Source organism: Setaria italica, chromosome III, assembly GCF_000263155.2.
Source record: "Setaria italica strain Yugu1 chromosome III, Setaria_italica_v2.0, whole genome shotgun sequence".
Taxonomy (NCBI): domain Eukaryota; kingdom Viridiplantae; phylum Streptophyta; class Magnoliopsida; order Poales; family Poaceae; genus Setaria; species Setaria italica.
In genome coordinates this window covers 37,302,623-37,326,105 of record NC_028452.1, presented here as the reverse complement: position 1 = coordinate 37,326,105, position 23,483 = coordinate 37,302,623, and the positions used below count along the sequence as shown (strand labels likewise).

General features: G+C 43.6%; 1 long non-coding RNA gene across 1 annotated transcript; it reads right to left on the bottom strand.

Moving 5' to 3' along the window:
- Positions 1 to 17,400: 17,400 nt before the first annotated feature.
- On the bottom strand, positions 17,401 to 19,626 carry LOC101763489. Its single transcript, XR_214929.2, has 5 exons — positions 19,291 to 19,626; positions 19,066 to 19,224; positions 18,792 to 18,894; positions 18,257 to 18,392; positions 17,401 to 17,797 (listed from the first exon to the last, which is right to left on the bottom strand). It is a non-coding gene; the product is annotated as an uncharacterized LOC101763489 (long non-coding RNA).
- Positions 19,627 to 23,483: the final 3,857 nt, after the last annotated feature.

Below are 23,483 nucleotides of genomic sequence, written 5' to 3'. Positions count from 1 at the left end.
CATCGGCAAGCATGGTGAAGATATCGAAGTCCATCGGCCTCCTCTTCTTTGCCACTTTGATTCCACCTCCTCCTCCCCCCGCCGCCAGAGCCACCCGCCTCCTCTTCTTGCTAGTATGCTTCTTGACTCTCTCCTTGCCCACCACCTCATCCTTCGCCAATGCCGTAGCCACCATGGCCACCGCCATCACAACCACATCCACCTCCACCACAACCACTGCCGCTTCCCCCTCCTCCACTGCCACCACCACCACCACCTCCTCCTCCACCACCACTGCCGCCGCCGTCACTTCCTCCTCCTCCTCATTCTCTCCCTCCTCATCATCGTCCTTATCCTACTCAATGCCGGTGGCATCATAGTCATCCTCCTCCTCCTTGTACTCTGTCTCCACACTATAGGAGTACATGGGGGACTCTTGTACCTATAAGGAGACATCGTCTAAGGGCTCCTTCTCGGAGAAGTTGTTGGAAGGTAAAGAAGAAGCAATCAGAGAAGAACCCATGGTCATTGGTTTAGTTCTCTAGAGAAAGAGAGTGTGGAGGCAATAGAGGGGATGGCTATTACCACTTACTAGTAGGGTATTGGTATATAATATTAGTAGGGTATTGGTATATAATGGCGCACAGTTGCCAAGGGAAGGTCGGAACGTCCACATGGGGATTCGGGAGTAGGGGAGAATGGCAATAGGCGTGTCGATTACTAATAATGTAATTGTCTTTTGCAAGTGAATAACATTGAAATCTCAAGAAATTTTGGTATAGGAATAAATAACTAAGCAGGATTTTGCAACTAGTACTTGAACATGGAGAGATTGCTATACAAGGTTGAAGGTACTAATCTTTGATAAGGGACACAGTCTAAACAAGACAGTTCCAACAAAATCTAAAGGTACTAATCATAAAAGATAATGATCTACATAATCTCCCTAGGTTTGCCTAGGGCCTCACAGTCGTTGGCATCGAACATGGTGAAGCAGTGTTGACAGCTCTTAAGTACCAAATCTACACCACCAACTCCTACATAAACTAAGGACCAATGGATGGTCACCCTTGGATGATGAGTGATTGACAACGTTGTGTTGGATTGATGTGCTCTTGGTTTGTGATGCGCAGGTGTGGAGCTCGGAGGCGGTGATCAATGGCCAGGTGAAGTTCAAGTAGATACGGGCCGTGTTGATGGATCGGGAGCGGTGAAGGACGGACATGAGGCTTGGACTGAGAGACCAGAGCGCCGGAGGATCAGCTGCGGTGGCTGACACTTGGGGACATCGACAAGTGCAAGTGTACATGGAGGAGTGACTGTGTTGACCAAGTCAAGACGGTGGACGTGCATGTCAAGCAAGGGCGCTAGAAGACTTGGTAGCCGAGTGGTCGAGGACGGTGGTGACACGTGTCGAGGAGCAGGTTTGGTGGTTTGGTCCAAAAAAACCACAGGAAGATGGTTTCCGAATTTGGGCCACAAAACCCAGGCGGAGGTTCCGAGGAGGAACACGGAGGCACATGGCGGAATCATAGAGGTTGCGTTGAGACGAAGCAATTCAGTGTAGGAAGCGTGGCCATCCGATCGACCAAATACACAGATAGACCAAAATGCCCCTGCGTGGGTAATTATCTTAATTTTAAGTTGTAGGGGTAATTTAGTCATTAGGGGAGTATCTAAATAGGGGGGGTGGTTGTATGGAACACCTCTCCAAGCACTTCATCTATCTAAAGTTTTAGTAGTTCATTAGTCTAGTCTCTCTCTCTCTAATCTATCTCTCTAGAGGTCCTCAGATGTTATGAGCACCGAATCCATGTATTGAACTAAGTTTTTGTTGCGGGAATGGAGTCCCTAACCTCCTCGTGTCCTCTGTGTGTTGGGGGATGATGGCTTTGTGCAATTTTCTCTTGTGTTCTTTGCGTTCTTGTTTTCTCGCTTTTTCACCCTCTCACGTTTTTGGTTGATTCGTGATTTATAGGAGATCTTGAGTCAAACCAGTCTTTTGGAAATGAACTAGGATGTGAGTTGATAGATCGGGATGATTCAAGCTCTAGGGTTGAAAAACCAGCGTACCTCACAAGATATTTAATTACCTTTGATTGGCTGATCTTTTTGAGGAGATCTTTTGGAAACATATTTGTTGTGTTGTTGGAAAACTATGGTTAAAATTTCGTGATTTTTGGAGGTCATTTGATCGAGTTTTGGATTTTTATTCTCTCCTCACGAAGGCTGATTTCTGTGTTGTCGGAAGTTCCGACGTAACTTCCGAAGTTCCGAAGGGAAAATTGCTGAAACAACAGAGAACTCCTGTCGGGAGATCCCCGATACTTCTGATGGGTATCAGAACTTCCGATAGGGGGTCGGAACTTCCGACAGGAGCATTTTGAGTCCTATTTTGACTCAGATATTTGGAGTTTGCTTTCTGGATCTTTGGATTTTGCTTCTAGTTGTTTCTTGAGAGTCCCGTTGTGTTATCGGTCATCACCATAGACACCCAGCCATCCAGTTGGCTCGTGGATCTCTCGTCTTCCGCTCGCTTCGATTTTGGGGTTTGAATTAGGGACAGAAGCCTAAAATTTCAAAAGAAATATTTGAGGCTCCCATTCACCCCCTCTGGTTGGCTTTTTGGTCCTTCATAAACACATAAAAGATGAGCATCAATAGTAGTGGTAGGAGTTATTACTAATGATTTCCACAAGTGTTGGTGAATATTTGTATGTAGGTCCATTAAAGGAGGAAACACACCTAAAGAGCAAGGAAATACAATCTCAACCAATCAAGATCAAGCACGCGGATCCATGGACCCACAACCGGGAGTAAACTGACTAGATAAACCGCATAAACTTCGTACCCTCGTGAGGACCCATAGGGCAGTGACCTAGCTAGAGGCAGTTGCCCTGGGTCGGCCGAGCCCATGGTGGCCCCTCTCGCCTCTAGCTGCCATGTGTCGCTAGTTATCGGTGTTGTAATGGAGGTTAGGGAAGATTCCCCTAATATTCCCCTCGGGAACTGACCCTAAGAGCATATAAATAGAAGAGGAGGGGTCTCATTTCAACACACCACCTTCCATTCCACACTTGGAGAAACACTCTCATTCCTATCAAGAGAAGGGCTCCACTCCATGGCGAAGCTCTACTTAGGCTAGTGCTTAGAAAGGGAGGGAGGGAGGGAGAGAGAGAGAGAGAGAGGAAGAGGGAGTAGCTCGGAGGAGTGCTGAGTTCCTCAGCACTCTACTCCGGTCATGTACTATGGAGGAACCACCCAAATTAACTTGGCTAAAGCACACTTAAGTCACTTAACACGCGATCATGTACTTTAAACAAATCAACTTGGTCGTCTGTCGGATTTCATCCGATAAACCACTTATCTCAGGATCGAGAAAGCAAGACTCACACGAAGGCGAGTGGTTACAAAGATTACAATAGTCCATCTCCATTAAACAAGTGCATCAAATTATTACAACCTCAAGTTCGAAATTCAAGCAAGGTTTGCAGAGTTCTCAAATAATAGAAATAACTGAGCGGAAGCTAAACGTCGTTGCAAGATATCATGACGAAGTCGATCATGACATCAATGATCCCGGTCCTCACCATCCGAGGAGGAATCCCACTCAACCGTCCAACCAGGAGGAAGTTGGGGAGGCCAAGTGCAACTTGTAGCGAGCTCAGGGGTATCAACATCACCTGAAAAGATGTGCCACAACAAAGCTGAGTGACTACGCTCAACAAGACTTAAGCGACCGGTGGTACTACTCCACCAACTTCTAGACATGCAAGGTTTTTTGGCTGAGGGGTTTGTTTTTGCCAAAAGCAACTAGTGTAGGTCCTTGGTTTTGATGTTTTAGCCAGCAGTTCTAAGTTCATTTACCTGTCTAAGTTAGCAACTATACTAAACAAGCATAGTTTCCAAGCAATTTATGACAAGCATCAATATTAAGATCATCATCAAGTTCCATTCTTACTCAGTGTAGCATAGCGATCAAGCAGTCCCAAACTATGAGAGGCAGATGAATCGATTCAAATTTCTTAACCATGCATGACGAACCTAATCCCATGACATCCGCGCACCATGAAGGGTCGCTTCATTTGTCAGCCGTCCCCATCAATTCCCAGACCAATGTTGGACCCACTTCTCTTGGTACAAGGCTCCATAGACCCAGCCTTTGTTGTTCTATGGCCGCACTTGTCACCACATGCGGTTGCAAGGGAACTCCATTCCAGAGAAAGTGGAACGATCCATTCATGTTCTAGTTCAATCAGGTACTAGGCTTCCCCATCCCATATTAGGTATGAGATTAGTACTTTCAAATACTTGATCACGAACACTATCACATCTCGACCTTAGTCCAAATTCATGTAGACAGATGGGGCAATCCACCAACCATGAAAATAGTTCACAGAGCCCTGCCCCATCCATCATCCTTATAGTTGTAATGAAAGGAAGGCACACAATTCCTATAACTCGCGAGTGACAGTCAATCACTCGACTTTTACCGAGTCCTATTAAGTATTGCAACTACTCGACTTATCATACTAGTATTCAGATCAAAGGGGTACTAAGTCATGCATCTACGGTTTCAATCAACTCCTGGAACGTAAATGCACAATCAAGCAATCAATTGTATTGCAAGTATTAAAAGATAGAAATTTATGCTCCGGGGCTTGCCTTTACATGGAGAGTTAGCGAACTGGTCCTCGGCTTGCTTCGGTACGGGCTCGGCTCTGACTTGATGCAGATCAACTACGGCTCCTTCTGTCGCGGGGTGAAGCTCATACGTTCCGTCAGCAAGGTTCAGCTCTACACGAAATGCAAATGCATCAAGTTCAACTTCCATGCTTTCTCATAGGATGCAAAACACGAATTAGCACTGAAGTATAAATTATATTATGACCACATTAACCTAAACAAGGTTCTACACCTTCTTTATCTGCATAAGGTAAGGTGTGTAATGGTATAAAACCCGGGATTGACTTGATGGTGATTGTGTACATATATACACTTAACTTTATTAAACTTTAGATCAGGAAGTTATCCTATATCTGAATATTTTTTTTACCTCTTCCGAAAAAGACTATTACCTTTACTTAAGGTTCTTTTTTCCATTTAATTTTGTTCATCTCCAAATTTTATTTCTATTATCAACAGTAAGCTGTGAAGTTGAAACTTTACCAGCAACTTAATCTTGCCATGATTAAGCTACTGCACAAATTTGAGGCTTATTAGTGTTGCACAAAAATAATTAAAATTGTTTCATTATGATAAGGTAGAGACAAAAACCATAACGAATCTGGGTATGAACTTTTAAAAGTAGGTTCCAAAGGTGAAATAGAGCCTTTGGTGATTTTTTCAGAATTTTTAGTGAAGGGCATATTTTTCCATACATTTACCCTAATTATTCTTCCCCCAAAAAAGAAAGTGGTTTTCCTTTTGCTTCTGATCAGGTTCTATATTTTTCCTACAAACTATACTACACCACTGACTTATTCCAATTTGTTACATATTTTTATCATCTCTGGTTTAATTGTTATGCAAAAGGATAAAAGCAACCTTAGATTCCGATGATAAAACTAAAACAGAGATTCAAGCATCTGAGCAAGGATCCACATCATTTTTATAAGCTTCCATTCTCTAAAACAAACATTGAGAGTTGGATTTACCATTCTAGCATTTTTCTACAATTTATTATGATATAAATGGCTTAAACAAGGATTAAAACATATAACATTAATTCTAGCAGAGACATGTGTCAACAACATCTTTATTCGAAACTACACTTTATAATGAGTCTAGAAAAATTGGTTTGACATTTTTCCTATTTTTATACAATTTATGGTGTATTTTCAAAGTTTGGATCATTTTCTGTCGAAATTAAAAGAAAATTGCGGCAAACTTACGGTCTAGCCTTTAGGTCTATAGGTTAAACGCGCAGAGGTCCCTGACTTTAGCGCTAAAGTCCCTGGAAGAAGGGAAAGGACACAAGTGTGCCCTTGGCGGCACGCACGGCGGCGGTTTGGCCAAATTCCAGCGATGTGCCAGCCAATCCAGGGCAAGAAGTCATGGGAAAGGCGCGGGAGCTCACTAGGAGTTGATTGGCGGCTGTTGGGGCGCAGAGAGGGCTCGGTTGAGGCGGAATGGTGCAAGGCGGCGCTGTGGCTGCGGTGGAGCTGGGCGGCAATGTTTCAGCGACGTCGAAGCTTGGTGACGGCAACAGTCAGCGGCTCGAGCTGCATGAGCTGGTGGCGGAGTGATTTGCGGCGGTGGCGGAGAGCGAGGTTGCGCGGAAGTGGGCTCTCCACGGGAGGACCAAGCAGCGGCACTTGGATGCGGAGCAGGGGAGCTTGGCGGGTCGCAAGGGCGAGTGGGGAAGGGGGCTCCGGTGGGGCTGGGCCTCCATTTATAGGGCCGGGCGGAGTAGCGAGCGAGGTGGGGCTGGGACTAACAGCTGAAGGTTGGAGGGGAGACGGGGCGCTGCTGCGGGCATTAATGGTGGCAGCACCATTGGTGGACAGAGGTGGTAACCGGCGAGGTGCGGGAGGCGAGGTGACAGGCTCGGGGTGAAGCGAGCATGCGCGCGGGAAACGGCTTTGCCGGGGCACCAGGTTGGCAAGACGGCGCTCGAGGCGTCGTGGCCGGGGTGGCGGTTGGCGGAGGCGGCGGTGTCGAGCAGGCGTCCGTGGGAGTGTGCGCGAGCAGAGCAACGGCAGGACGTGGGGTGTGCCCTTGGGCAAGGCGGGGCGGACGGGAGCAGGGGGGATGGTGGCGCTTACTAGCGGCAGGGCGCGCGAGGCGGCATCTTGCCGAGGCCGGAGACCAAGCGCAACGGCTTCTCGCCGGTGAAGCCATCCCACACGGCGGCGGCGCTCCGAAGCATGCGGCGTGCGTGCTCGGGCACGCTCTGGCTGAGGGATTTGCAGGATTGTGTCGCCGAGCCGATCTTCAAACGCCATTAACTCCCGATTCTTGAACTATGCAGTATTTACTCCCTTTGCAAAACTTGTAGTCCTCAAATCCAAGTTCAACTTTTGTAATTGAACCGAGTTCAAATGCGCAGCAGATTTGAAGATACAAAGCTTCAAAGTTTGGAGGAACGCCGGATTTCCAGTTTGGCTGATTTCAAGGTTTTTGGCTGAATTGAGCCCCAATTTTGAAAAGCTTCTGATGCAAATTTGACCATAGTCCAATTGAGGAAGTTGTTGTATGAACTTACCTCTCAAACTCTTAGAAAGGGTTTTGCTGGCGTTCTGTTCAACCTTTGTGCGATAAGCTTAAGCCAAGATGCATGGTTGAACTTATTCCACACTTAGCCTAGATTGTTGATTGGGGCTGGGTTGACCAAACTAACTGACTTTGACCAGGGTTTTGGAAGCCTTCTGTGCAGATTTCCACCTTACTCCTTTAATCAAAGTTGTTAAGATCTTAAATCTCTAAAACTTTTGTTTAGAGTTCAACTTAAATTTATTTTGGAAAATTTTAGATAAAGAGCTCCAAAGTTGGGCTTTATCGGTTTTTCTTAAATTGAAACAGTTTTGAACTTCGAGTTTTTAAGGTCTTCTGCTCAGATTCAAGCAAAACACCAAAAATAAAAGTTTTTAGGAAAGTTGAGTTCTACAACTCTTAGGTGGACAGATTTTTAAGTTCTTAAGCAAAAAATTGAGTTATGGTTTAAATAGTTGTTCATCTTGTGAGGGCAATAGTGTCTTTTTACTTGTCTTCACAACTACCAATTGTTCTTCTTTATGCTCAAATGACATTACTTAAGATTAAACATGGTTTAATTGGGCTAGGTTGTTACATCCTACCCCCCTTAAAAGGAATCCCATCCCAAGATTCGAGTGAAAAGATGAACTAGTGTGGCTCGCGTGCCTTACCTCTCTGGTCGAAAAGAAAACTGCGGAAGTGATTATTAAGGTATTCCTCCGTTTCCCATATCGCTTCATCTTCTGTGTGGTTACTCCACTGAATTTTATACATCCTCACAACTTGTCTTCGGGCGTATCTTTCCTTATGATTGAGGACCTTGACAGGATACTCTGCATAGGATAAATCGGGCTCGATTTCGAGATGCTCTTGCTCCAAAATTTCTGTCGGGATTCTAACACACTTCTTAAGTTGAGAGACATGGAAGATGTCGTTAGTGGCTGAAAGCTTCTCAGAAAGTTTGATCCGGTATGCAACAGGTCCGCATGTCTCCACAATTTCATAGGGGCCAATGTCACGAGAAGCCAATTTTCCATTGACCCCAAACCGTTGTACACCTCTAGTCGGGGAGACTCGGAGGTATACATGATCACCAATATCAAACTGTAAGGGTCTTCTCCTTTTGTTGAAGTAACTTTTCTGTCGTGACTGAGCAACCTTGAGATGTGTCTGGATTATCTGTACTTGTCCTTTAGCTTCAATCACTAGATCAGGTCTGTAGGTCCGTCTTTCTCCTGCTTGTGACCAACTCAAAGGTGTTCGACACCTTCGGCCATACAAGGTTTCAAATGGTGCCATTTTGAAGCTAGAATGGTAGCTATTGTTGTAAGAGAATTCTTCTAATGGCAAGCATTTGTCCCAATTTTTGTCAAAATGTATGACACAAGAATCTAGCATATCTTCTAGAATTTGGTTCACCCTTTCCGTTTGGCCATTAGTCTGAAGGTGGTAAGTGGAGCTACGAATCTGTTGGCTGGAAGCGCCTAACTCATTCAAGGTAAGCCGGTGCCCGAAGCGAGTATCTTGACCCGATAGATCGACCTTTAACTTATCTAGTGCTATCCATAGGAATGTTCTCTACCCTTCGCCTACCTTTTGGTTGGTTGTCCTTGGATGCTAGAGTCATAGGTATACACACACATTCCCCTAGGTTCGATACCCTTGGAATACTCTGAGGTGAAAGTTACATAGTATCCATGTGCTTGCGGATTTATTCGCAGTCGTTAATTATACCTACAAACTTTTTGGTGCCGTTGTTGGGGAACGGTTGCTATTTATCTATGAACCTATAGTGGTCCTCATATCTGTTTAATTCTCTTTGTTTCTACATTTACCCCCTACTACCCATGGAAGGTTATCCTCGTACACACCTTTCGACACTTCGGGGTGAGTCTTTAGAGCCATCCTTTCTGGAACCCAATATCTCATCCGGCTACGAGATTCATCCCATACTCATAGAGCTAGTTCAGGAAAATTCCTTCTCGGGGTTAAGCTATGAGAACCCCTACCATCACCTGCGAGAGTTCGAGCACTTGTGTTCTTACCAAAGAATATCCAGCTTGACACAATACGCTCTCAAGAAGAAGCTTTTCCCATTCTCCCTCTCAGGGAGAGTGAGAAAATGGTACCTTCGCTTAGAGGAGAGTGTGATCGATAATTGGGAAGAGCTATGGACTAAATTTTGGTTCTCCCTCTTTCCTCTATCCCGCTTCGGTTCTTTGCAATTTAAGGTCCTCTGCTTAAAGTAGTGAGAGGAGGAATCGCTAGGCACCGCATGGGCTCATTTTTCTGCTCTTATGGAGATTTGCCTAGTCTTATCTGTACCCAACCACGTGTTGCTACAACACTTTCTATTAGTATTATTGGAGGACTTTGGCCTTCAACTTGATGCCCTCTCCGAAGACTCTTTTTGCTTAAGGATCCAACAGAAGTTAAGGAAATCTTGGAGCGTATCCGACAAACTACTCCCCTGGTTGATCTGCATAACGATGCCCTATCAGGAGGAGAGCACATTGAGCAACCGAGGACTATCGTTAGCAGAATTTGAGCTTTCATCTCAACTATATCCAAAATTCTGCTGAATATACCTCTCCTAAATTGCATGAATATTGGGGAAAGAGAGCCACGTGCGAATCCTACCTCCAGATTCCCTTACGGTGCTTCCTTCTAAAATTTCCTCGAGACCATGTCTCGAGGGAGGTTGAGGAAGGAGTGGTTGGAAGAAGAGGATCATTCTTAATGACTCATCTGTTTCAACCACAACTTCTCGGAAGAGGTACCGTAGGAAGCCCATCATGTTCGCGTGTTAAGGTAACATCGAAGGTGTTTTGTATACAATGAGTAATATGCCGTGACATTGACCATCGTATCATAGTCTGTAGGGCTCATTCTGTTTCATCAAGGGATCATAGGGGTCATGCCGATTGAATCGAGTGAAACAAACTCACTACTTATCCTTGATTACCGATCGATGCAAATCAAATCAAGTGATTCAAAACTCACATTTCATTCCTTGATTTTCATTGATGCCCAATAGATGTTATATTCACATTACATATCAAATGAACTTCTATTGAAAGCATAGGTTGGATTGCTTTTGCCACCACATTCATATTTTGATGAAACGTGAAGATCTCTACCTAAGGAGAGGATGAGTTGAAAGAAACTCATTTCCCTCATGACTCAAACTCAGATCAAGCCACTCTTTCCATGAGCATGAAGATTCATCCTAATTCATCTTAGGATCATGCTCATCCAAGATATCTCCGAGATCTGTCATCCGTTGGGCTAAGGCACTATGAGTTGTATGATCATCTTAGGGTTTCCCATCATAAATGCCCTTTAGGATGGTTGTATATGGTTCTACTTTATCATAATATCTATGTAGGGCTCATAGTTGTATTTGTGCACTAACCTTGCAGCCAAGACATTATCATCCATTCCAAATGGCGGAGCAAGGTGGATGTACATGTGGTTGAGCAAGGGATCACCATGAGATGCCCAAGATCATAAGTTTCCTTTGATTTAAATGAAATACTTTATAAGGAAAGTTTAACCTTCAGATATTGTCAGGATGCTAACCTTTCAGGTTGCGAGACACTGCATCAAGGATGAAGAGAAGCAAGGGAGAAAATACATCGAGAGGACGACATCACCACCACAAGCACAATGCACATCATCAACGCATCATCGTCAGAAGGGGCAATCATACCCCACGATGGCTAAGGTATGTCGTTAAGGTAAGTCCACCGCTACAATCTTCATAGAAAAATACGTCGCTTTGATGAAAGTGAACTTAAGCAAAGGTCAAAGTCATTGACCCTAGCTCTATCCTAACTTTTACCAAAGTCCCGGCACATATAGTGGTTGGGCCCACTCTCTCTACTTCCCCCTCTACTACTCACACGCTCAGGAGCAACGGGAGGCCCAACAGAGCCCAGAAGGGTTCGGCTGAACCACTCTAAGCGCTACCACCTTCCAGCCTTCACATAGATGCTCCTCCAACATTCCTTGACTCATTCCTCCACGTCCCCTTAGGTGTAAAAGCTAGAGGAGAGGAGTTCCTTCTTTAAAACCCATCTTCCTCCTCTCCTCATTCACTTCACTCTCATCTCTATCAAAGCCACCTAGATCCACATCAGTTGACCCTGCTCACCACTATGGCTGGCAAAGGCCTCATCACCTTTGTCAAGCCGAGCTCGACCTTTGAACTCGACGGGGAAATCGCTTCGGCGAATGCCATTGTCCTCGTCGATGATGGAGGAGGTCCAGGCACTCGATGTCAAGCCTCTGGTCATCGTACCACCCAAGAGGAGAAGCGGGGGCACGAGAGGCGTCGCTAGGGGTTCGATCGAACTAGGCCAAGGCCGCCTCGACCTCCCACTTGATCGCGCATCACCCTCGCCCCGGAAGACACTGAAATAGCAGGCACGCATGTCAACTCCCTAAAAAAGGCTGACATTTGATGAATACCCAAGGCCACCCATGAAGCCTAGCGAACGCTACGTCAGATCTTTGTTTAGCAAGAACGACAACGTGTTCTAGCACTGCTATGAGGAGGATTCGTGGGCAGGGAATCCACCACCACAAACTCATTTCCAAATATTTGGGGTGCGAACCCAGGATGGCTGTGGCGAAGAGCTCAAGCCATACCTCTCACCCAAGGACAGGGGGCTGGCTAAATCCCATGAGTCATCTCCGGAAGGCGACAAGGTTAGATGGCACCTCTCACCACTGCCAATAGGAAGGCCGAGTGCCAATTTCAGGATAGTAATGAGAAGTCTCCAAAGGCCCCCATGGTTAAGCAGCTAACCTCCATGATTGTAGATTTACGATTAGAAAAATAGGAGGCTTAGCGATGAGTTAGCGGAGCAGAAGTTAGAAATGGAAGAGCTTAAGGATGACTTTCGTACCCTCCATCGTGGTCTTTGCACTAAGATGAAGCACTTGTATAAGACCATGGGGCACAAAGTTCTATACGATGCAGTGCGCTCCATAGGTATGCCCCTTGTATCCTTTTCCTTTAGGGTCTTAGTTAGGTTTATTTTTCCTTCATTTTATTTCCAATCAGAATTGTAAGTGCCTCCACTTTGATTTTAGTAAAGTTTAGACTCACCGGTCATCCAACCCAATAGAGTCCTTTGTCTCACTTGCTTGTCTTTTGGAAAAAGCACATAGGTACAAACAAGTGTTGGGGAGAGCCACGGACTCTCCAAAGCTGACATGATACACCAACACCCACAAACAGAGCACACCACGCTGCACCAGCACGCACGCTAAAGGCGAGCTAGAGCCGGGCCCACAGGGGCTCGGCTGACCTAGGGGTGGCCCAATCAGGCCCATCTTCGTCCACCGTGTCGGTTTGTGTCTCTTTATCCGTTCTCTCCCTCATTCATGAGTTTGAACGAATTTTAAATCTAATCCTTTTCATGCTTTCATGATCAAGATTCACATGCACACCATAGACCCCTTGTTATGCTCATATGACAGTTAGCATTGTACCATTCCACAAAATAAATGCTCCACCATATGTGTTGGTCTCTCTCTCCAATTATTGTTACAAAAGAGACATGGGCTATCAAAAAAAAAATATGGACACATGAAGGTCCAAGTATTCAAAAAAAAGTTGGACACATGAAAGTCCAAGAAAAACAAAATGAAAGATAGCCACGTCCTTAGAAAGATTTACAAAGGGAGAAAGATCATACAAAAAGGAGTTTCCCTATTTCATCCACTATATTCATACACGGGCACATCTTGATCTGATTGTATGACTTGTTTTCTCCTTGGATCCGGTTTTTGACTTCGCAATATATGTGATACAAGTATGCCTTATCCTTCATACCCTACCTTGAGCCCCACATATAGCCATTATTAGAAGTGAAGTCCAATGCCATGGTGAAGACATATACACATTGAGTGATCTGAGGGAGTCAAATGAGGAGCTGAGCAAGGTTTGTTTTGAAAACTTATTAAAAAATCCCAAGTTACTTGACATAAGGAGTTGAAGTGACTTGATTCAAGATCGTTCCATTCCTCAACTATCCAAGATGGCATGATAGGCACTTCAAAGTTCACAAGTGCAAGTAAGGCTTGGGATATCTCTTATGCTCGCTTCATACCTTTGAAGTTACGTTTCACTTTAGTCCTTTCTCCTTCACTTGAGGATGAGCAATGGACAAGTGTGGGGTGTTGTTGACAGCTCTTAAGTACCAAATCTACACCGTCAACTTTTGCGTAAACACATAAAATATGAGCATCAACAGTAGTGGTAGGAGTTATTACTAATGAATTCCACAAGTGTTGGTGAATATTTGTATGCAGGTCTATTAATGGAGGAAACACACCTCAAGAGCAAGAAAACACACTCTCAACCAATCAGGATCAACCACGTGGATCCATGGGCCTACTAATGGGAGTAAACCGACTAGATTCACTGCATAATACCCCGTACCCACATGCGGACCCACAGGGCAGCGAACCAGCCAAAGGCGGTTGCCCTAGGTTGGACGAACCCTTGGTTCGGTCGAACCCATGGTAGCCCCTCTCACCTCCAGCCGCCACGTGACACCAGTTACCAAAGTTGCAATGGCAGTTAGGGAAGATTCCCCGAATGTTCCCCTCGGGAACGGACCCTAAGAACCTATAAATAGAAGAGCAGGGGTCTCACTTCAACACACCACCTTCCATCCCCCACTAGGAGAAACACTCTCATTCGTATCAAGAGAAGAGGTCCACTCCATGGCAAAGCCCTGCTTAGACTAGTGCTTAGAATAGGGAGAAAGAGGGAGTAGCTTGGAGGAGTACGGAGTTCCTCAGCACTCTACTCCAGTTATGTACCTCTACGGATGTTGGCTTCCTTCTGAGTTAAGTACGTGAGTATTTCATAATTCCTTCTCTCGTTTAGTACTTATTTATAACTGAGATAAGTTCTCTCACTCGCGGGTTTGTCGCTCCGTATTTATACGAGGTGTTGTATGTCTGCTACAGGTCGACGGACGCAGTTAGGCTGCCGGAGAGGTGGAGATAGTTGAGATTCTTGGTGAGGCAGAGAAACCACCTCTCTCTATGAGCTATGAAATTATATGCTATTGGGAGCCTATGAAACTGCACTATGAAATATTGCATTGGAGGGATAGTTTCAAACACCATTTCATTTTCTTATTGCTTATGTGGCTATGTTGGAAACATCAATATGAAATCATGTATTGTAGAAAGAGTTTCATCCGTGGTTTCATTTTTATTTTGTAGATGTGGCACTCTTGGAAACAACAAAATGAAATCATGCATTAAGATTGGCAAAGTGACACTTTCAGAAAAATTCCCATATGATAAATAAAATTATTACAATGATAGGATAAAAAAATAAACAAAGTGACACTTTCAGAACATAACCAAAGTGACACTCATTAGAATACATCATTGATACAATGCTTAGAAATATAAGGCAATCCTATGGTACTTCAAAGTACCATTAGCTACCAAAATATAGAGCATCATCCCACCTCTGAACCATCTACTTAACCATGACACCAAGCATCAATTCCGCGACAACAACAAATAATGCAAGCAGCATGTGCGCCAGTTTGACATTATGCCTATAATTCCTAATGAACTTTAGCTCGTTAGTAGCCTTCTGAAGTTGTTGCAACACCATCTTGAGCTCATTCCTAATCTCTCTAAGTTCACTGTTAGATTTTGCCAATTCTTCATCCCACTTTTTTGCATCCTCTTAAGCTTGCACCTTCTTCTTCAATGAGCTTCAACAGAACACCATAGGCCCTATCAATTCATTCTGGATCAACCCAGCTCATGTAACCACATTGCTTCTTTTCATCCTGCAAATTAAACATCCATTTTCAACTCACCGTTGACAACACCTTCTTCTTCAATGAGCTTCACTAGAACACCATAGGACCTATCATTACATTCTGGATCAACCCAACTAATGTAACCGCATTGCTTCTTTTCATCCTGCAAATTAAACATCCATTTACAAGTCACCGTTGACAACAGTAACATGAAACCACAAATCCAAAATCTCTATCGGATTTAGTAGCCCAGCAGTCCACCAAGTGTTTCCCAAGTGGTTGATTTGTAGGCAGAGAGGATCGCGAGACCAAGAACTCGAAGGTGATCATGAGAACACAAGGGTTTAGACATGTTCGGGCCTCCGGAGAGTAATACCTTACGTCTTGTAATCTGGTGGTTTGTATTGCTTTGCGCTAGTGCGTGGTTTACAGATTGGATTGGGTTGCCCTCGGGAGGCGCCCTTGGCCGTCTTATATAGGCTGACGACCTAGGGTTACAAGTCAGTTTGAATCTAATCTACTCGGTTGTTACATGGAAGGTGATCTGAGTCGGATTACAATACGTATTCTGTAATATCCGGGCTGATTTGAATCGCCCGGCCTCCTTGTCTTGTGCTCCAAGTCTCTTCAAGTCCTTGGCCCGCACGCCCTGGTCAGGCAGTCCCACTTGTCAGGACCGACCAGTATCAAGATCGGTGGGGACCCATGGGGTACCCATATCCCTCAATCTCTACCAAGCAGGTAGCCATTTACCTTTTAGCTACAAGCAAACCGACGACCAGGGCTGAGAAAGGTCCAAGAATACTTCACCACATCTCTCAACCCATGATCGCACATGTTCTAAGGATCCTAACAAGTAGTGTCACAGGAAGATGTTTCCAAGCAGTAGCTATCAATAGAAGAAGATAATGCAATACTCGGATGCTTAAAAAAAGTAATTGTAACTTGAAATCAATGTTTGCTTTTGCATTTCATAAACTATAGATTATCTACTTCTATCACCAGTAGAAATGTAAACCAAAGTGTAGGAAGAAATTGGAATCTATTGCCTTCAACCCAAATCCCCAATTTCAGAAATCCCCTTTCCTAGGATGATAGGGGAAAGTAGCAGCACAAAATAGGGGGATTGACTTGACCATAGATCCTACTCCTCCCTTCGCCGCTAAGATGCACTATTCCTATCGCGGGGCATTGCAGATCTGCGCACTGACGCCTCTAGGCTTTTACCACAACCAACATGAGCATGCCGACGAGTCCCTTGAAGTGAACATCGTGTTGAGAAATGATAAATAATGCACTCGTTGCTCTAGTATGCAATTGGCAACTGGAGCACACTTATCAGAACTATAATATATAAAATGTGTCTTTTTTAAGAACCATACATAGTTCATGCCTCAATGATAGTGCTGATTTGTAACATTCAAGAGGTCACATTCGACCCTATAATAGACACTCTTTCCTTTTCACTTTCCTTCATTTTTTTTTTCATCTCAGACGGACATGTGGGAGCGTGGTAGAGTTTATGATGAATTGGAAGATCTTATTTTTCAGCTCATTCTTACATGATGGAACCCCTTGTTAATGATATTTTTGAACACCTTAGTTTTCAACACATGCTTACATGTGGGGCCCGGTTTATGACGTTTTTGTACACCTTATATAGTCACAAAACCACCAGGTAACAATGAGTGATGATTTCTATTTGGCTTCGGTTGCAACTTTAATGATGTTTCATAACTTCATCACTTAATTTGCTCGGATGCAAAATTTTATGACGTTTTGACATGTGTCATAAATTTTTCATAATAAATCGGAAAATTTCTTGTAGTAAACACACATACCCATGTTTCTTTTAAAAAACAACAACCATTATAAAAAATAACTTAAAACAGCCCATTAAATTTGTATCTACATCTATGCACATATGTCATTACAATAAATATTTCAAAGTACATCAATATATGTTTCAAAGTTACCTATTCTACCAATATTAATATGAAAAATACGAACTTAAGGTATATATGCATCATGTGTATCATCATGGAGACCATGTATACATCTATGAAGGAAGCGTGACAATACAAATTTCCATTTTAAACAAATTGCGCAAACTAAGGGTTCCGTTAAACTTAAACACATATCAAACATGTATGGAGGTGAGTTTGCAAAGTAAAAAAAATGAATTTGGATGAAAAAGTTTATAGAGTAATTACTAACTAAAATTTGTTACAACTGGAGAACACATCAATAGGAACATTATGTAGAATATTTAGAGAGAGAGCATAAGGTAAACAATTTTGATCATTAGCTACGGGCCCTTATTTTAGTACAGTATAAACAAAGTTTCTAATAAATTTTGATTAATAGTCTCTCAAATTTATTAGCCCGTGTAATCTCTCAAATTTATTAGCCTGTGTAGAAGTATCGGTTGATAGACTAGAAATAACTAATCAGTGTTCAGCTGGCCTAGAGTTGACTACGATGCAATTTTTTGCTTACATTTTGTATAGAAAAAAGTCCAATTTACTACCCCAAGTACAAGCTAGGTCCAAATAACCTCCTAAAGAAACAAAAGGTTTATTTAACCTCCTGTATTTACAAAACCAGTTCAAACTTCACCTTTTGACCACATGTAAAACCATATTCGCGGATTTAGCGGGTTTGGAAAACCAGTTTTGATGACTGTATTGACACATCAGCCATCCTACATGGCAAGTACCTTTAGATCCACGGACCATCGCCTCGTGCGTTGCCCTCCTCTCGCTCGTCATTAGGTTTCATCCTTGCCTCCCTGTTGTGTCGTCAAGTTTCTGCACCGGTGCCGGCAGCCAGATCAATTAACCAATTGATCACGCAACAGACAAGTTAATTGGTGTGAAGTAAGACATCCAGGTTTATTCCCCTATCCATTACGCAGTGCAAATTTGGTTCTCTTTGTTACTATCGTGGCTAGGGTTTGGGTGCCATATGTACAGCCCGCCAATGCCCTGTATGTTTGCAGTATAAACAGCCAGCGGTGTGTTTCTGGTAGGAATTAATTCAACATTAAAAGGGAATCCTACTAAGGATTAATAAGATTTATACTATTAGCAAAGTGTCATCCACGTCCCTCATTGTGATATACCACATGAACAAATATTTTAAGCTATGAGTAGATTAACTATTGCTTTCAACTCCAACCGGACATATAAAGTTTAGATTTTTTATGTACTCATACTTTTCTATTGTTGCAATTGTTTTAGGGGATATGGACCCTATGGAGGTACTACCTGTGAGATTTCACTTTGGAGGCCAATTTGAAAGAATCCAGGAACTCAAAGCAGCAGTCAACATGAGCCAGCTGATATGCCTTCCTAGATCATCTTGAACAGTTGAACTCTACTGCTATCAAGAAGAAGAAGCAAGCTGGTGCAAAGCAAAAGAAACAAATCTATTAGCCAATTCCTTATGTCCTGATGTATAAAATTTTGTGAAATGTTGGTTCCTGGATGTCAGTTTATTTTCATGGGTACACTGTTGGCTTCACCATTCCTCACAGAAAGTTGCAAAAAATGCATTCATATTCTCACTTCACAATTTCTTTAGTGCAAAAACAAACACAGCATGTTCAGTTCACAATTCAGTGGAGCAGGTGGCAAAGATGCATTTATATTCTCATTTCACCACTGCTGAGGTTCAGTGCAAAAACAAGTACTCGAAATTCATTTCACTTTATTGCGAAGAGCATCAGCTCATTACGAACTGAACTACATAAGCACACACTACTCAGTTTTGGTGCATTGGCTGATATCCTACGGCACTTACGCTGTCCCTGCGGCACCAGTAGGCCTGCTACTGGGTATCCATACCTTCTCCTCAAATCCACACCCACTTCAAATAGGGAGGGTACCAGTAGAAAATTATATACCTATTAGAAATGAGGAGGGTAGGATACGAGGAGGGTACAATTAATCAATTGGATATATATATATATAGCATAAAGTTAATTATCCATTGGATATGGGTGAGATTGAGAAGGGTAAGAAGTAGATAATAATTATTTAGATTTGGGTGTGAACAAGAAAGGGTTTGCTCGTACCTTCCAGTGACAAGCCTAGGGTTCAGGGTTCTCCGTGTATCAATCCAATATCGCAGAGCAGCACACATCTTATTTTATTGTTTGCTTCTTGGCAATGTTACTCGATCTGTCAAGTGTTGAAGTGATTTGGTTCATTCAGCTTCCAAATCGACCACTAATCTGAAGTTTTACAAATAATTCCGTCAGAGCCAATTTTACTGAAGGGAAAATTCATCGAACACTTACCAAGCATGATATGCAGAATGTGTGTCGCCTCATCCGAGGAGTCGGCCATGGCACCACCCCCACCAAATCAGGAGCTCCCGTTCGCGCTCCTCGTCCATGCCCCTCCTTGAGGTAGGCCGTGCGCTGCGCGAAGGCGTGGCAGCCAATGCGCCGGGCAACAGGCGGTGGGACGGCACAGGCTACCTTGAGCAGGCGCTGCTCAGAGGTGACGACAAGGCACTGCCATGTGCCGTGGGGAGCTCGAGCTACTGGGACCTTGGGTGGCTCGCGTCCGCGGCGCATCGCGGCATGCCGCAGATGGCGGCGGAGCTAGGGACCGTCGAAACAGAGAAATAGGGAGGGACAAAGCCACACAGGTTAGACGTTGCCGGGAGGGGGTGATGTGGACCAAAAGGTACTTGCCACGTAGGATGGCTGATGTGTCAATACAGTCATCAAAACTGGTTTTCCAAACCCGCCAAATCAGCGAATCTGGTTTTACGTGTGGTCAAAGGTGATTAGGTGAAGTTTGAACTGGTTTAGTAGATCCAAGGATTTAAGTGAACTTTTTGTTTGTTTAGAAGTTATTTGGACCAACCTTGTACTCGAGGATAGTAAATTATACTAGCTTGTCATGCCAAATGCAAACCAAAGATGTGAACTTGACTTACGGCTGCATGGCGGGTGAGCTAAGCTGCCTTCGGAATAGGGATGGCAACAGGCACAAATTACCTGTGTGCCCGCGAGCAAAAATCGTGTAGGGTAAGGATCTGGGTGCAAGTTTGTACCCATGAGCATGGGTGAGGTTTTGGAGTTAAACCCAATGAGTAAAATCTCACGGGCATGAAAAAGCTATACCCGTGCCCGCTCTACCTATATTTTGGAGAAGCTCTTGGTCGATAGTTTTTAAAACCCTATAAGAGAACCATCCCTAATTCTACGTTCCCCTCTTATTCCTCCCATTCCCATCCCACACCGCCACCACCTAGTCCCTAGTTCCCCGCATACCACCTCTCCACCAGGACGCCGCTACCTGCCCCCTGGTCTCTGTCCTCATCCTCTCGCGCAGAAGCCACCATAGGTCCCAGCTCGCCAGATTTGTGTACCTCCGCAATTTCTTGCCACCCGCCGATCCTGAGTCTGGTGTCAAAATACAACTCCTAACTCAAATTTGGTTGGTCAAACCGCCCATCCAAACCGGTCAGCCTAGGGATGAATCTTGTCGAAGCCATAACTCTCTCATCCGGACTCCAAATTAGACGATCCACATATGCATTTCAATCATCTTGACGAGATCTATGCAATGGCGAAGTCCAATCTGCATTTTAATTACTTTGTTGACACCGGTCTGACCGGTTTGGTGACCAGTCTGGTTTGCCAGATCAGCTGCAGGACCAATAACCAGTCAGACTGCTTCAGTAGGCCGGTCAAACTGGATAGCTCTGTCATATCAGCCATATCTGCTACTTTTGGTGTCGTTCCAAGTGCTGATTCTTCCTTTTTAGCACAATTACATCCAGAGCATCCAAAACGATCCTTCTGTCCTGCACAATTCATATTCAAGCCAAACTTGCAAAATATCAAGAGTTAGTGCCAAGCAATTCTGATCTTAGCCTCACATATCTCGGGCCGTGCGACTTTTGGGTGTCAACACATGCCCTCCTATTTCTTGGTAAAACTTGCGTACCAAGAAACATTTATCAGAACTTGAACTGCACAGGAACAATGTAGAGCACCACCGCATCAACAATGTTTCACTTTTAAGGACGATAGTGTCTATCGGCCATATTACTTGATTCTGCCCAAGATGAAGAAATCACCTTGTTGCTGATATTTATACATCTTGTGCAAGTGAGATAAGCCTGAGTATTACTGCCTCAGCTATGGATTCTTGGAATACTAATTCAAAGTCATTCTCACACTTGCAAGCCATTGCGGGTGCATAAAGTGGCCAAATTGCTATAATGTCAATTGGTCTTTGCAACACTTCTCAAATTGAGCATGAAGCAAGATAAAATGATTCAACATTGCACCCACAAGTTATTTTGACCATAAATAAAGTAAGGTGAGTAATTAGCCCAAAAGATGAACATGATACAATTACCTTGGAATCGACAATGGCCAGATTACTCTTGCACCCCTCTTGTTTACTCTCGCCTTGTCTTTCAATGCATCTTACATTATGCAAATAACAAACTTTCCCCAACTACCAACTTTGGCTTTAGCAAGTTCCGAAACTTTATTGGCCAAAGTAGTAGACATACCGGTTAGACTGGTCTCAATGGCGGTCAGACCAGTCTGCCCAGGATGTGCTCTCTGACATTGCCTAACATCGGCCTTTAAATATAAAAGCATCCCCATGGACGTTATAGCCTGATGTTTGTTATGCCAGAGTGTTAATTTCTAATCCTTACGCCTAGGTACAGGATTGTATTTATCAAATATGACCTCTAGGCATTTACTAATATAAACATTCAATGATCCATTTACACATGGATAGCTGCTGCACTACTAGCAACGAATCATCAAATGCTTCTACATGGTTCACACTCATGGATTGCAAACCTTCTAGCTCGAATCGAAAAATTCAGATTCAGCTTAATTCCTAATGTTAAAGCTTTTAACTAGCTATAGATCAAAGCAACACCATGTGATGAAATAAAGACATCACCAATGTGTGGAAACCCCCTTTGAAAGCCGATCCGCCAGATATCATCTCCATGAGGTAATTTAACCATACCGGTCAAACCGGCCCCATATGGCGGTCAGACCGGTTGCCCAGGATGCACCTCTGACATTGCTAAACATCAGTCTTCTCTCATGAGAATGTCCTTTTGGATGTTGTGACCTGATGTTCATTGTTCCAGAGTGATTATCCCAGATTTCTAATGTTTAGAGACATGACACATGATAGAATTGAAATGATCGTCTAGACATCCACTAATAAAATCATCTAATGACTCATTTAAGCATAAATATTTGCCAGACCTTCAGCAATGAGCCATTAGACACTTTAGCATGCTTTTCCAACCATGGATCCCAAAATCTTCAGCATGAATAGAGGAATTTTATATTCGGCTTGATTGCTGATGTTAAATACTCCAACCGGCTAAAGATCTCAAAGCAACACCATTTGGTGAAATAAAGACAATACCAATGTTTTGAAAATGCTTTGCAAGCCAATTTAGTAAATACAAACTCCATGGTGGTAAATTGCTCGTTTTGCTAATATTTTGCCCCCCGAGCACTTAAGGCGCCAGTAAGATCATAAATGATCTCTCATCGGGAAGCTACTATTTTAGGATGATGATCAAAGAGATTCATCGGCCATGTGTATTGCCAAGGATGATAATTCAATATCATCCATAATAAATCCATCCATAAGAATATGCACAGCCCAAATAAAAGTATATAGAGATATATAAATTCAGCAATTAAAACCATCTCTAAGAACCAAATATTTCAGCTTCTGAAAATTAATGGCAACATCTGTTGCAATCAAGTCAATGTGCATAACAATTTGGTGATAACCCTCCATGATATATGTGACGGAACCACCTCGGATTAACCCAACTAAAGCACAGTTACATCGCTTAAGATGCGACACTCATGCCTTAATCGACTCAACTCAAGGTGCCGTCGGATTTCATCCGATTTAACCATTTAACAGGACCGAGTTAGCATGACCCACACGAAGGTGAGTGGTTCCAGAGAATACAACAGGTCCACCATTTGATTAACAAGTTGTTACACACTTGGTTGTAAATCAGAGTTTAACAAGTTTTGAAGAAAACAAACAGAAGGTAAAACAAGCGGAAGCTACTCGTCGGGGTCGGACGTCCCTGGTGAGGCCAGCCAGGACATCAATGATCCCATTCCACGCCGTCTGAGGAGGGATCCTACTCGACCGTCCAACCTGGGGGGAGTTGGGGCAGCCAAGAGACAACAACAAGCTCGGAAGCTACAACTTCACCTGAAAAGAGAAGCCACAACAAGGCTGAGCTTCTAAGCTCAACAAGACTTACCCGACCGGTGGTAAAAACTACTCCACCACGTCTAGACATGCAAGGCTCTTTGGCTGAGGGGTTTGTGTTGCCAAAAGCAACTACAGTGGGTACTTATTTTCGATATTTTAGCTCAGATTCTAAGTTCATTAACCAGTCTACATTTGCATCTTACTCTAAGCCAACATAGATCCATCTTTATGTATATAA